This window comes from Lygodium microphyllum, chromosome 15 (genome assembly GCF_053477565.2).
Source record: "Lygodium microphyllum isolate KBCC chromosome 15, Lygodium_microphyllum_v1.1.10, whole genome shotgun sequence".
In the NCBI taxonomy this organism is placed as follows: Eukaryota; Viridiplantae; Streptophyta; class Polypodiopsida; order Schizaeales; family Lygodiaceae; genus Lygodium; species Lygodium microphyllum.
The window spans coordinates 73573945-73586195 of NC_141149.1; the positions used below are offsets into that span (position 1 = coordinate 73573945).

Consider the following 12251-nt stretch of genomic DNA (forward strand, 5'->3'; position numbering starts at 1 on the left):
ACTTATTGAGAGCTAGATTCAAATAGGCCATTTAGTTAAAGATGTTCAAAACCTTAGCCTACTTTCTTACACTGCTCCTACAAAAGAAGCACCACTACTGGAATCACCAACATAGCCACATCATTGCCCTCATTTGATGACACTTTGGTAGATGAGCCACCATAGCTTAAGGTGCAAATGAACAATCCAAGATCGTCCAAGTTCAAACCCTACCACGAAAACTTGAAGTACCAACTACAAAATCCTCTTCATTAATAGTTGTCCCCGAGCACTATAATGCCTCTAGAATGCAATATTGAATGCTAATATTATCCAAGAGCCTATCCATTAACATAAAAGCATAAAGACTTGGACCTCAAGTGAAAGATAGAAAATTATAGGTCTTTGTACTCAAGAGAGCCTCTTACACAATACTCACTTAAGTAGCTATGTCGAATGTGGGGAAGCATGTAATACATCAACCTTGACCGAGTTAAATGGCCCGACTACTTGAGGATTTCCATATAGTTGGAATAATAAATCACAGAATAATCATTCTATGCTTTCCAAAAATTTGCGTCTCAGGGCATTAGTCATGGATCACGGCTTGATGGCAAGGACTTCAAAATGCCATTCCTGGCCATGGCCATGATCTGCAATAGTAACTTAGTGCTAGCATTAATCGAGATCTTGCTTGAGGACAAGGCCAAAGAGACGAGTGAGGTGGTAGCGATGAGGGCGGGCGCCCCAGAGGCGCATGTGACGCTCGACCTCATACGCCGACATGTTCATCACCTGCTCCAGTCCTCTGCTGCTGTACTCCTCCTCCAGCCTCAACAAGGCCTCGCGTGCCTGAGTCCTGCGCGCCTGCATCACACTACTGCTGGAGTGCCTGACCTTGGGCCTCTTGAAGGTCCGGCCGGCGGCGCGCGGCTCCGGAATTATTATACGATCCGGCGCCATTAAGCTGGGCTGGGTACCATCCATATCAATTTGACTACAGGCGTTGGGCTCCAGCTCCCTGATCTGCTTACCTTCTACCGTGCTGGCTTGCTGATGGTTGGTAGAGCGACGGTCATCATTTAGATTAGCATGGTCGAAATAGCAGCTAATTATTCGACTACGTAAATGTACTTTACTGGTTTTTTTGTTACCTCTGGTTGTATGGCAATCACGCCGTCGCCTGTGCGTACCATTGATATAATTATAATTACGTTCACAAGACTCTCGCCGTCGCGTAGTACGTACCGGTGACCGACTTATTCCCCCTGACGAATATCTGGCAGCTGGTTGCAGACGAGGTTCTTGATCAATATCGTGTCGGCCCAGCACCTTCTTGTCTCCATGACGTGGCGCCGCAGCAGTGAATTCCTTCATGAGATCAAATGCACGAGCAGCATGGCTATCCATGTCAGTTGTCTTATGATAGACGTCCCTCGTAGTACCATTAATATCCATCAAGACGATAGAAGTACTTTGTGTAGCAGACCTTGCTCTGTAGAAGTACTTCTGACTCTGCCTTTCAACTCTTGCTTCTTTCTCCTCGACCGTGCTTCTCCTGCGATGTACGTATTTAAATGAGGCCAAAAAGCAGCAATCGAGCCGTCTGCTTTTCCCGCGATGTTTAAAAGAAAAGTGGACTTGCGCGTATTTGACGTCTCGAAATGTCGTCACCGTGGAATGGAAAGCAAACCAGAAAAGGAAGAAAAAGGTCCCGTTATTTCCCGCTTAACGCTATTACGTGCATTTCAAGTATCTTTGCAACTTTCCAACTGTAACATTGGGTAGAAGTTCGGCGACTCCACTGCATCACAAATAATCGAGGCTGGTTACACACCAAATGATGATGAATGCACTTTTTGAAGTTAGACGTGAATAATACTTTTATGCACCAAGAGGATAGATTTTGTTAAAAGAACTTAAAAGTGATAAATATATATATTTTTTATTTGCTGCAATTGCAAAAAGTACACCTTTGTCCCTTGCTTTAGAAAGTGGGCAAAGAAAGAGTTCCTAGCATCCCCTCAAGCCAGCTACACATCAAATGATATAACTTATCAAACTTATTCAATCAGCTTGTAAGTAGCTATATATATATATATATATATATATATATATATATGTGTGCGGCTAATTCCTTACCATTGTTTTTGTCCCTAACAATATCCCATATTGCAATCGGAACAAGACCCTATTCGTTGGCCTTATCAAAATGCAACATAATCAACAAAACGACATTCAAAACACAACGCAATATTCTACAAAGCATGTACACTTAAAATAAAAGGTAAAGAATAGCAAATTAAAGTGAAGCTAAGAATGATAAGTGGCAACTATGTCTTTAATGACACTATGTGTAAAATGACACAAGCATTTCATTATTGTATATGCATCTTTGTAAGCTCCATCTCTCTATCTTTTCTCATTCCTTCTACTCCATGTTTGAGCAACTAAAAGCTTCTAGTTTTGAGCGCGATTGAACATGTGATTTGGAGCAAGACATTTAGGGAATTCATTATTGTCATCTGTTTGGTGGGTTTCTTTCAACCTCTATATCCTCCCTCTACCAAATCGTCACCAGTAGGGGGAGCGGCGTGTCTGATCATGTCATTTTGAATCCCCCCCTCCCATATAAAGAATTAGCGGCCTTTAGACTCTCTAAAGTCCCATGCCCACTTTTTTTTTCATTTTGGTGAATTTTGGACCTTTGAGATGTCTAGTCTCCTATAATTTCTTCGTCCGGCCAGATGGCTGATTGACAAGTTGAAAAATTTGACGCATTTGGCTTGATGTCCCAAACAGCTGAGAAGTAATCTTTCTTCAGTCCCAATCGTCAAAAAAATTATGAAAAATCCACAACCGCTGCAATGGTCAAAATTTGCAATCCTATCTGCAGAGTCTCTTAAAATGGTTGAATTCGCATCTTCCACTTTCATCAGCTTTGAATTCCTATGTTAAACTTGCATCATTCCGCTCCTTTTCTACACTTCCTGGGTGTTTAAATTTTTCTCTCATTGGCAACCATGGGATAGGGTGACTCAGCACATTGAACCCCACAAACTGATTTGTATAAAAAAATAACCATAACAAGCATCAAGCTACCACAAAAAAAAAATACATAACAAAGCACAAGCACAACTCTCACCCTATCCCCTGACTGAAAATCAAGGCATAAAAATCCTCAAGTGATAGGCCCAACATAATCTAACAAAAGTCCATAGCAAGTCGCTAACCAAATACGTGCTCCAACACAGAAGATTGGCTAAAAAGAACCATCAAAGAAGTCATCCTAGGTGGTGGCCTAAACTATGGATCCAACTAAGGATAACTAGACCAAGAACTCCTACTAGGCGAGGACTACTATAGCCTCGTCATCATAAATTTTCTTTGACCACATTTTTCTTTCAAGGTTTCCATACTCAGGCATGTAAAAAGAAGGGAGATAAGCATAATGACCCAAGAAGAATAGGGTATCGGCCTTAAGTCTCCTAACTCAATACCCTACCAAGCTCTCACAAAGCGACAACTTTAATCTTTTTCTCTTTCACTCACTTTTATTTTAGTTCAAAAATTTCTTAGTATTTCTTTTCCAATAATAGACCATCCGTAGGAAGACAAGGCATCGACCCCAGGAACCTACCTACAACCCTTCGTAAGGTGACGAACAACTTCTCTTAAAATTGTTCTTCATTTTGTTTTTCTATTTTAGGGGTTAGAATCCCTTTTTACACTCCTCTATATTTTTTATATTGCAAGTATATTCGTACTTGTCTCTTCTTTTTATTGTAATATGCTTCTCTCACTACAAGATACAGGCCTTCTACTAATGTTTATAGCGACGAAAATTTTCATAAAGAAATTTTCCCCCGTCATCTCAAAAAACGCCGGTATTAGCGACGCCATAGAACAGTCGGTATCAACGTTGCCATATCCGCAAATAGCGACCCGATAATGATGCTTTGTGACGCATGTTGTGATGATGATAGCGACGCCTGCAGTAAATCTGAGACACTAATAGCGACGGTAATAGAGAAAAAAAAAATTGTGGCAATGCAGCAAGCTGTTGTGCCACAAATAGCACTACGTGCTTTTTTTGGGCCATACAAATAGTTTCAGTAATGTGTACAATGCTCGTGTAAATAAAGGCAAAGTGTACTTGAATCATAACATTGATACATTAAATAAATACATGATCGCGTAGTGAAAGTGACCGGTACAATCATGGCAAGATACTACTACTACATAGAAAATACCTACCCAAATCACGTGACAAAAAAAGAAGAGTATGTGAGCTCCAGAGATCGAAGTGCGAGCTATAGATCCTCGCCATCTTAAACCTCATCGTGCCGCAAAGGAGCATCGAACGGACTCTGCAAAAAAAGAAACAACTACATATCAGTCCACTATATAATAATGCATTTTAATTAAACTTAGTAACTACGGACAAGAAAGATGAGTGACTTACAGGGCCGCCGCGTCCATACAATCAGTCGATCAATGCAGTGAGATTGTGTCTCTCTGCATATCGACTCTCTAGGCTGGTGGGATCGCGGTTTGTAATGGAGTGCTGCAAAGAAAACAAAATACAATTGTGAGAAACACGATTGTCACCACAAGGGATATTGCAAAAAAATAAGCAAGCAGAAAAAAAGAAAAACTTACAAAGTTCTCCAGATATGTCCTGTGGCCACCACTCCTAAGATGATGGACCACTCCTGCCTCTAGTCGTGCCCTCGTTGCCTCGCGTTGCTGTCTCCAACGTCCTGGAGAATCTCTAGTCCCCTCCCTAAGTCCGCGCTAGATGTCTGCGTCTAGCCACTTGGGCTTTGAGGTTCCACTCTTAAGTGTCTTGCGTGCGTCCGATCGTCTATGTTGTAGGAAACTGCGAGAAAGACGAGAGACGAAAGGAAGAGAGGAGAAAAGAGAGATATGAGACACCGGAAGTGAAACCCCAAAAGTGTGTCAACTGAGCACACATGATAGGAATATATAGAGGGGACCTGGGGCGCTATATATAGATAGACTATATATAGCTAACACCCCTTCTCAAATAAAGGTCCCTTACTATGGATGAAAAAACCCTTGGGGGCTCAAGGGAAAAACCCACACCTCTATATAGGCCTGTAGTTATATTAATATTCAAAATATAAAATTACAAAGTTGAACTTACAAGAGCCTATTCATAGGCATCAAAGGAGCTACATCACTCGTGAATGACAACATCAATGGAGAAGGAGCTACATCACTCAGGAGCTACATCACTCCTGAACTACAACAACTTATTCAGAGGCATCAAAAGAGCTTTATCACTCCTAAATATACAACATGTAAAATAAGGAGTAAAATAAGGATAAGCGACATCACTGCAAAAGATAAAATCTCCAAGAAATTCCTTCAACTGAACTTGGGATGTAAGTAGTATATATGTCACATCAAAACTTAAAGAAAAACATTACAGTGACATTAGAACAACACAAGGTCTATAGAGACGGTTTGCGACGCCGCTCTATAGACAACATAACACATATGGGGCCCCATGAACAGAATTTAAATAAAACAATTTGTCATGAGCTGGAATATAGATGCTCATCAGCTGGAAAGAATTTAAATGAAACAATGTATCATCAGCTAGAATATAGACGCTCATCAATGGAATAACAAACGATGACAATCATCATGAAGCATGGCAATATCAACATCCAAAAGTAATGTTGATGTTGAAATGTACGCTCATCAATGGAATAATGAACGAGGACGATCATCATGAAGCATGGCAATATCAACATCCAAAAGTAATGTTGATGTTGAAATGTAGAGAGAGAGAGAGAGAGAGAGAGAGAGAGAGACGAAGCTTATCTGCTAAGTGGCTCTTGTAAGCTACCGGGTTTCTAAACAACCTCTCTGTATCATGTCCCACTCTTATTTTGGGCAAATACAGAATGGCCTTCTTAGCATAGAAATTGAATGAGTTCATGTAACTTGGTGCTACAAGTTGGAATTTGATACCACAATTCTGAAGATCAACTGCAGATGGGAAGTGGGTTGGCTTCTCCACAAGCTTTTGAGTTTGGGAGCCTTGAGTGGCAATGCCATACAGGCAATCTAGCAAGTGCTTCCGACTATGTATGTTGTTGTCGACAACGTGGAAGCTTTCCTCAAAGCTGAAATAAAATGGAAGAACCTCACAGGCTACTTTGGTGACCAAATTTCCCAATACTTTGAGTGCTTCTGCACTTGAGTCCTGCGCATTGTTGTCCTTTGTCATGCTTATTCTAATGACCTCCAGAAGCAAGAACATAGGGATTTGATTTTCCAATAGGAAAAAGTCCTGGAGGATGGATTTTCGCAAAGGGCGAGGGAACCGAAGGTTGTAATATGACGCATAACCAGACAGGATGGTGCTACCATTCTCCTGAGCAGAGTATTTCAAGACCTCCACCACAAAAGAGGCATCCAGGGGCAGCATGTAGGCGAGCTTGTCATCCGTCTGACAAGAGATATTTTTAATACAAATTTTATCATTTGTTCTGCACTAGAAAATACAGCCAACTTGAGGCTGTTATATGAAAACATTAACAAGTTGTTATTGTAAGACATATATATAACTTTTCCTTTGATAAAAATGGTTCTGTGAATGTAAGCAATACGACACCAGCAATGTGATACTCTAAATATTTCCAATGCGGTTCTACAAGGCATTGATGCTGTACTTGGAGAACTAATCCAAGGGACCCCCAGTTTTTGGCACTTTGAACTTGTCATGATTGCCATGCATGTCAAAAAATGCATACTGTGGCAGACCACTTTGCTTACAATAGAAAAAATGGCCTCATTGTATTGAATCCACTGAGCTTCATCCTGCCGCATAGTGGCACGATCCAATGTTTTTCCATCTGTGAGGTCTCCTGTGATGAGAACAAGGGCAGGGTTGATGAGAGCAAGCAAAGGACCCACGATACGCTTGAGGGTGAGGGATCTGTTGGGATGATAAGAGCTGATGTGGAGGTTGGAGAGATGCACAACCCAGGCCACGCCAAGGGGCAACGAGCTTGTTGTTTGTCTGACAAGAGATCTCAGTGTCATACTCGGCCCTGACCTTCGGTATGATAGAAAGAAACCTGTTGGTAAGGAGGGAGAAGTTACCTGAGGGGAGGGAATTGGTGACAAAGGCGCAAGCCATGACCTTGTGCTTCTCCATCTCCTTAGCAACGACAGCCTTGTTGTGCTCCGTCTCCTAATTGTCCAGGAAGGAGCTATGGTGGGGGCCGAGTTCGCTGTGGTACGGGCCGATGGCGACGACCTCGAAAACGAAGGCATCATGCTTGAGGCTGTAGAGGGGGCAGGAGGCCATGAAGATGGACGGGGAGGAGTCCCACGGCCCGCATAAGCAAGTGTCGAGCAGGCCCTTGATGGAGAGCACTCGTTCCTTCTCCTCCAGCTCGGGCATATTTGTGCGCTCTGATACCATGTAGGAAACTGCGAGGAAGACGAGAGACGAAAGGAATAGAGGAGAGAAGAGAGATATGACACACCGAAAGTGAAACCTCAAAAGTGTGTCAACTGAGCACATATGATAGGAATATATAGAGGGGACCTGGGGTGCTATATATAGACAGACTATATATAGCTAACATGTGTGACATGTACGTACGTATGTACTTCATCATCCAACCCATGAAAAACCTATCTGCTATACGGCTCTAGTACCGGAAACTCCTCATGCACAGATGCTACTATATAGTCATTTCTCCCCTCCGGTATATTCTTCCAATGATCCAAGACGTTGTGCCCAAAACGTTGGCACAACTCTCTCATACGATCCACCACCCTCCTCCCCTCATTATTCATGATGATGGCTCTTGTCCTATCATCTACAAGGTATCCATACCCCTCTAGGGTATGCCTAAGATGTGTCCTCTCTGCGACCACACTCCTCGGCATATCCAAGAGAGCCCTGTACATCTGGTGTACCTACGGGGATACTATCTCTCAGAGAAACACCCATAGGGGTGCCACCAATGGACGGCTAGAGAGACTGGAGTAGACATCCCCACAGGTGTGACAAATCCTACGGGTGACGCAACTCAAGAAGAACAACGAGACGGAGACACTGCATCGGTACCTCCATAACAACCACCTGAGCCACGCTCTCTGGAACCGCCATGAGAGCAAGGAGTAGCACATGTATTCCGAGACGATCGCGGACTCACTATATCCACTCTCCACAGCATCCCCCTAGACCACTCCCTCCGTCTGGCCCAAGTTTGGAGCATCGACCTCAGCGGTTGGAAACTAAAGCATCAGAGCGCACCGAAATAGATCTAATAGAACGGCCTGATGGTGTTCGAGACAGCCCCTAGTCCACCATATCTTTGAATCAAGCCATCTAATCTAGAGACATACGCATGAAGATCTCATATAGCTCCTCGTCGCTCATCCCTTGACTCATCGTGCTGATCTAAATATCCACAAAGGTCATATACACAGACAGAAATTGATGTTAGCATAATCAATATAGATCATATAAAGCATAATAATATAAATCTTAAAAAAATCATCTTACTTAAAATGCATATCTTATGTACCCTTATAAGCGATTCGTCAACAAATTGAGTAGGTGGATGTTCCAAGTATTAAATACCCTATATTTCCCATGTCAATCTCTTGACACAACTCCGCATACACTGGAAAATCGATAAACATATCACCACAAAAGGATGAGTCCAGCTCATTCTCAAAGAGTTCTTGGACTCTTGTATTTCCATCATTGCTACCCGATACTGGCTTCTCTACATGCTCCAAGCTTTCATTGGCCTCCACCCCTTGCAATATCAACCACGCTACACTATATATTTTATAGTGTATATTGAAATAATCAATTAGTTATCGCACATAAAATATAGATACGACAAATCCTAAACACGTGATCACCTTTGGACTACATCCTCTCGAGAATTCCCACTCCTCGGGTGAGGCCTCCGCCCCTTCATGAGATGTTGTAATCAAAGGTCTATGCAAACATCGTGTTGACATAAAATGCACTCGGGATATTGAATTGGTTGATGGCGCATACTACATCAAAATTTAGATCACACTTCCGCTTGATCTTTCCTAGCTTGGTGGTACCTAGCGAGCTATGTATCCAAGGAAGCATGGTGCAACATACAAAAGTGATTCACTTTCTCCTCCATTGCACCATCCATTATTTTTTATAACCCATTTCCAACCACCACATCTCCAGTCATCTATCATCGTCCTTCAGTGACCATAGCATATTGTTGTCTGAATCCATCGTTGGTAGCCATTGTGAAATATGCACTAACGCCTCAGACACCAACCAACCTTCAGCCATGCTACCTTCTGGCCAAGCTCATTGTCGCACAAAGAATTTTAGGGTTTTCATGAAGCACTCTAAGAAGAAAATATCCATCGCGTATGGATAGGTCCTTCTATGAGCATTTCTCAAAGAGACAGACCATCTTCACTGCTTCTCGCCTTGCGGATTCAATAGAGGATATCTTAATCTTCTTATGTGAGATCCATTACACTAAAGTTGACAACCTATAAATCACCCCACATATTTCTAGAGTAAGGTATCCTGCGATTGCAATCGGTAGTACAAATTGTCATTAACGAGGAAGCATTATGAACAACGACTACACTCAAAATAGAAAAATATGCAAGTCACTTACAATCCATTTATTGTACAAACCTGACATATCTTATGCCAATCATGGGATTTTATCCCTGATAATTGGTCGTCTTTAGAAAACGTGGAACTGAGAGAATGCATCATATCCGTTGGAGTGTGGATAGACTTGACTATTTGCTTCACAATGCACTCTTCTTTAGTGGACAAAACCCAAGGAGCCCAAGGTAGCTGTAAGCGACCATCAACACTCGATTGTGGCCAAAGCGCGTCCATCTTACCTACCTCCTTCGAATCCTTTCAAGCCCCTATAGTATTTCTCTTTCCTGTGATGTGGTCCCATAGTAAGCTACCCACGTTCTTGAAATATATGCATGGGATCCAACAAGTGGTTGATCTATAAGTGGGTCCAATATACGACAACTCATAGAAAACTGAGAACCATCGCATTCTGTTTGGATGTGAGTCCATGTGGACCATATTCAGCTCGTACTAACTTTGGGCATTCATACGTGCTGGAGATCATCCAAGAAAACCTTCCTTGAGTTCATGACTCTCTGGCAAGAAAGCAGTGTGACCTTGATATACCATCTTCTTGATGTTTTGTGACCTTTGAGAGTCTAACTGTGACCCACACAATGGAGATGCATAATAACCTGAGGTAACCAGACCTATCCCAACACCTCTATCCAAAGAATACAAACTTAAATGAGCTATGATAGATATTACCAACGAGAATAGAAGCCTACTTACCTGCATACTCTCCGAATCCCGAAAAGTCATTATTCCATAGATATTACTAATAATAATGACACTAATATTGACTATCTTATGGCATCGCCAATAACGACATTTTTTGCAACAATGGGAAAAATTTTCTTTATGAATATTTTCATCGGTTTAAACATTGGTATAAGGATCATATCTTGTAGCGTCGTATTCTTCTCGAAACAATGTGCAATTGTTGATACATGCATAGATGCTGTTGTAGTCCATGCCAAGCTTTCGTAAAACATGTTGCACATCATCACGAGACTCAGGCATGGTATTTGTAAGTGGTAATATATGATACTTCAGTAACCTGAAAAAAAAATCATAAAATACCTTGAAAAAGCACATGTTTTTTATGATAGTGCCGAAAAGAAATCAACAAAGCATACATATAAGGTACCTGAATAACTCGGTCACACTCGTATCACTCCACCCATATTTTGCTTGTACACTTAGATGTGCAAGCAGTGTCTTCAGGTGAGATATACGGCACCCATCATATAATGGTATGGCTGCTTCCTCTCTAAGTGGATCATATGTCTCGACATCCATGGGTATCAATGCATCAGTCATTATCTCCGTCTCAAGCTCCAAGATTGTAGGAAAGTCTAGAAGGCTGCATGTCTCCTCTAGTATTGATGGTATAGATTGGGTAGTACCTTCCAAGTAGTGGATTGGCTCAGGCACTCCATCCATCGCATACCCACGAACTCTTCTAACTAGCCGCAAAGGGTGCACTCCTTCTTGGGACGAGACGTCACCTCCTTGGATAGAAAATTTGCCAACCACACCCAATGTTTTTGTATATGATATTCAATTAGCTTGCGAATACAATGAATGATTGATATACAGTTTTCTTATCATTTGCTCAAAATCTAAGATTGCCTGATCAATGATCTTTGACTGAAACTCATCGAAGCATCGTACGTGTTCTATAGACAATCGACATTTTCATCTAATTGTTAGCTTACATTGAGAGCAAGGACATAGGACACGCTGATTAAGATACGCCTCACGATCTTGAATATCACAACCTTTATTGTTTTCCATTTGGTCTATGTTACGACAAACAATTTGTTCTTGTTATCATTCTTTTTTTCTTTCTTAAAATATTGTTTGAGAATGGATTTTTTCTCTTGTAACTCAACAAAATTAACGTATGCAAAATCTCTACCCATTTACAAATTAACGTATGTTGAAGTGTTTTCCATCTCGTAGTATTGTACTGGACCTCGCCGCCGCCACCACCACCACCACCACCACTACTACTACTACTACAAACAAGAAAAGAAGATGTTAAAGAACAAGATCTTACCCTCTCTTTGTTTTTTATCAATTCATTCTCTTCTCTCCTTCCATCTCTCTCTCTCTTTCTCTTTATTTATTATGTTAAATGTTTATTCCCTCTCTCTTGTTTCTTCTTTCTTTTTCTCTTTCTCTCCCTCTCTCATTTCCTTTAACTAAACATCTCTCTCTCTCTCTACTATCACTACCACTACAATAAACAAGAAAAGAAGAAAAAACAACAACAACAACTACTACTACAAAAAAAAAAGAAGAAGAAGAAGAAAAAACTACTAGTACTAGTACTACTACTACTAATACTACAAACAAGAAAAGTAAACAACAATAAACAAGAAAAGGAAAAAAAGAAAAACTACTACTACTAGAATAGCAACAAACAAGAAAACTACTACTACTACTACTACTACTACTACTACTACTACTACTACTACTACTACTACTACTACTACTACTACTACTACTACTACTACTACTACTACGACTACTACTACAACCACGACTACGACGACTACAACTACCACAACACCAAACCACTACCACTACCACT

At 41.3% G+C, this 12251-nt stretch overlaps 1 pseudogene; it reads right to left on the minus strand.

The window, feature by feature from the left end:
- Positions 1 to 1436: 1436 nt before the first annotated feature.
- On the minus strand, positions 1437 to 7447 carry LOC148024674 (putative UPF0481 protein At3g02645; annotated as a pseudogene).
- Between the last annotated feature and the right edge of the window lie 4804 nt (positions 7448 to 12251).